The sequence below is a fragment of the Mesitornis unicolor genome, unplaced genomic scaffold (assembly GCF_000695765.1).
Source record: "Mesitornis unicolor isolate BGI_N332 unplaced genomic scaffold, ASM69576v1 scaffold1790, whole genome shotgun sequence".
NCBI lineage: Eukaryota > Metazoa > Chordata > Aves > Mesitornithiformes > Mesitornithidae > Mesitornis > Mesitornis unicolor.
In genome coordinates this window covers 1-4,175 of record NW_010158756.1, presented here as the reverse complement: position 1 = coordinate 4,175, position 4,175 = coordinate 1, and positions in this window count along the sequence as shown.

Below are 4,175 nucleotides of genomic sequence, written 5' to 3'. Positions count from 1 at the left end.
AGGAAAGAAGGAAAGAGGAGAAAAGGAAAAAGAAAAAAGAGAGATAAAAAATATTTCCCTAGTGCTGTTTTTAACGTATTTTCTAACAGAAAACCTAGTGCTTTGTCGTCTTCATTTATCTACTGAGAGTACGACGATGAAGTTGTAAGCTTTCAGAATAAAATCCTAGGAATGTAATAAAGGCACAAGTAATAAGAACAACACAAACCAACATAACGCAAGTTTCAGAGCCATCGCATAGCAGAGCTGCACCACACAGCCAGTGGCATAAGAAAGGACCATTTTAACAAGGCAGAAAGGTGATTACATAGTCTTATCAAAGCAAAGCCTTTACACACCTTTAAAAGTTCCATCTCTGTACAAACTATAAAACCACACCTAGAACCTTCTTGTATTTGTATGATTATTTAAAGGGAAAGACTGAAACAACAGAAACACAGTATTTGGTTTTCATTTACGTATATAAAAAGAATGATTTATTTCTATGCATCTGGTACATTACAGCTGAAGATTAAAGACACAAGTGAGACTCTCAAGATCTACAAAAGAAACCAAGGAAAATTAGTATTTCACAGAACACAAAATATCATAATGATAGCAAGCAAAAACAGATTCATCTCTACTATTTAGAAAATCCAATGCAAGTTACTAACTGAAACTGATATTTAAAGAATATTTTTTTCACCTGAGCAGGAACAACTTATTCCCTCAGAAAATCAATCTTTAAAGACAGCAAAAGGCAGAACTATGGAGAACTGCATAAAAGTCACCAAATGTGGTTTTAGAAACAAAAAATCCTCACTTATCTCTCATCTAAACTTACACATTGTTTATCAGTTTACCTCAATACTTGCTCCTTCTCTACCTTGTTTCTTTACGCAAATCTCTGGTTTCTTCTTCATTCTGACTTTATTTGTTCCAGTAAAATTTGTTTTTACAAGTCTATTGCTGTCTCGTGAAACCTGACCTCTTTGTAACAGGCTTGTTTTCATGGCAAGCACTGATACGAACTCAGAACCCCAAGAACAAGTCATTAGAGCAGTGCTGTTAAGAGGCCAGAGCTCTATAAAATGGATAAGAAACAAAGTCTCAAGAGACATACGTTGTTCCCGAAAACAACCCTGCAAAATGCAATAAATGTGAGTGCCTTTTTATTTGAGTTTTCCCTCTTTTCTCCAGTCTATTTAATCATTTTGTTCCCAGATTTACAGCCAAAAGAAAACAATTAATGTTAGTCCAAGAAGCTGATGCTCCCACCCTTTTTAACTTGCAAGATATCAAACGCTGCTTAAAGAAGAAGAAAACAGTAGCTATAAACTGTATTTACTTTTATAAATCCCTGCAATTTATGTGATGGGAACTTGTATTTGTGTAGTTACTTTTGAGTATGACTATCTTTGATGGCATAAAACACACAGTTCTGCCCAATGAAGTTTCCTCATTTACCATTGAGGCAAATATCCACAGCCTCAAAAGACAAATGATCGCTTGCTGTCTCACACAGATTAATTATTAGAGAAACACTGCTAGTGTTTCCTGCACCAGATATGGATTGAACACTATCCTGCATGCATGCAAAAAAGTTGTGTACTTAAACACATTTACATACCTAACTATTAAGGTATGAAAAAGTAAAACTTAAGACATTCATCCCTCACACCTTTTTTGTTTGTTTGAATACAGCAGCAGTCCTTCACTCACTTCAATTCAAAAAAAAGAAGATAGAAATACAAACAAACAAAAAAGAAACAACACACTCGCACTTCATTCACTCCGGAAATTGGAACAAGTCCTGAAGTTTGTTCAAATACAAGTCCAAACGACTGTTCCCTTACACACTGCTCTTTCTACTTACACACTTCGTGTCATTAAGTGATTTTCTGAAGGAGCTTTCTTAAGAAAGAATCCCAACAACCTACCTGCTTATTATTGTTAAAGCTTGCTGGTTACATCACAGCTGACACTAGCCCAAGACTAAACTGAGAATGCACGATAAAACCCCTGAACTGAAATTACTCCCTGAACTGAAGCAACAGCACAGAATTAGGTTTCAGCTCACTAGAAGGCAGAAAATATTGGGAAACTCTCCAGCACATGATACCAACCACTTAAGTGTTTCTCAAGAGATAACGGCCACTCAGACAGATGAACTGCTCAGGTGGAAAGAACAAAAGTGCATTATGCCATTTGTAAAACTTACCTGTTAATGCCATTGAGAATTACACAATAGCCCTTAGCCATTCAAATGGAACCAAGAATCTTTTCCTTTTTTTTTATCAGGTGAAGATGTTTCACTTGAGAAAAATAAACGTGTATGTTAAAGAAAAGCTAAGGCTTTTTCCAAAGAAATGGATTTCAGAACAGCACAGGACAAATATAATACTGTTTTTTCTCTTCCTGATCTAGTTTTTTTCTTTAAACAGTGTTTAAAAATGCAACAAATATATACATATATTAGATTTTAGTACCTAAGCCAACTTGCACATATTTTCCTAGAGTTCAGCGAGATTTCTCAGTCCTTGCAGGAGCAAGGCTTTAAACAGATTATGAAAGAAGTTCTGCCATGCCTTTTGTATATATAGACACATATTTCTAAATTATTTGCTACTCAAATGGCGCACTCTGGTCTGGATCTGGCTTGGGAATAACCTTTATACGAGTACTGACGGATTCAGACACATAGCAAGACTACAGAACATTGCTATTTTACCCAGTGCCAATGCAGCAGTTGGAATACACAGAGCTGAAGCTGTCATCAAGTGATCTATTGGGTGGATCCTTGTTGAGTTTCCCAGGAGATGGTAGTAAAAATTGAATAAAGTATTTCAGAACTCAAGTTCCATTTAGTGCATACAGTTCAGAGATTAATATTACAGAATGTAATAGGAGTTGGAAGGGACCTCAAAAGCTCATCCAGTCCAACCCCTGCCAGAGCAGGATCACCAGACCAGGTCACACAGGAACACGGCCAGGCGGGTTTTGAATGTCTGCAGAGAAGGAGACTCCACAACCTCTCTGGGCAAGGAGTAGGCAAGTAAGGGAGGCAATACAACCACTAGCAAAAAGGGTGCCTGTGCTGTTACCTACCTGCTAAAGGGCAGTGACATTGCTCCTGCCACCTTACACCAAATGCTACAGTAAAGATTCTTTCACAAAGAAAACGTATTTGTCCTTCAGAAACATCCAGAATCTATTCATGTCTTGGGGTTTGTTTGTGGGATTTTTTTCCTTTCCCTCACCAAAAATACAATTCAGAGTAGATTTGTATGAAGAGGCTCTTCACTTTTCCGAGCCCTCCACTTCCCCCCACTCTCCCCACCCTGCCTTCCCTTTCATTCTTCTTCACTCCTCAGAGCATGCTGCTCCTAGTTCACTAAGAAATGTGGCCACAGGACTGATTTAAGTTATATCTTACATTCCACATATGAGACAAACATCTCTTTTGCATTATTATTTAAGCTGATTCTGAACATCTTCAGTGACCATTCAATATGAACATAAAATAGTGGATATGCTCATATAAAGTATGAGCATCAGAGAACTCTAAATTCTAGCAAGGACTGCTTTAAGGTTCTTGATCTAACTTATCCTTACAATTCACTGTGTCACGATGCACTCAAAAAAAATTCAGTCACAATTAGGCTGCTAGACCAAGGCCAAACACATGGACCAATATAATCTCCTTGTAGTATCCTCTTTATTGCCTCTTTTTTCCTACTTAAATTGTGAATTTCTTGACACAGGGACTACATTTTTTCTGCATTTGCTCTATTACAATCAAATGCTGTTTTCTGTATGTAATAGATATCTCATTATTTATTATATTATAGATATCTCATATATTGTTTACAACAATCTTAAATCCATTCATAAGGAAGCTGGGTTCTTCCTTACCTCAGCTTTTCTTTATTTTTTTATTTTATTATTATTTTCCCCCTCCCAAGTAGCCTTTTCAAGTTTATCTTCATTAATACATGCATTATTCAGCAGTACTGCCATACTGGACATAGGTGCTACAGTTGATGAAAGGGATGATAATGCTCAGCTTTTCCTTATAGATTCCTATTGAGTTTTTTTAGTCCAAACTATGTCTGTTTGCAGCAAAACACCACGGACAATTCAGGTAACTTCACATCATTGGTACTGTCTGCTCTGCAAAAACTCAGAACCTGCAG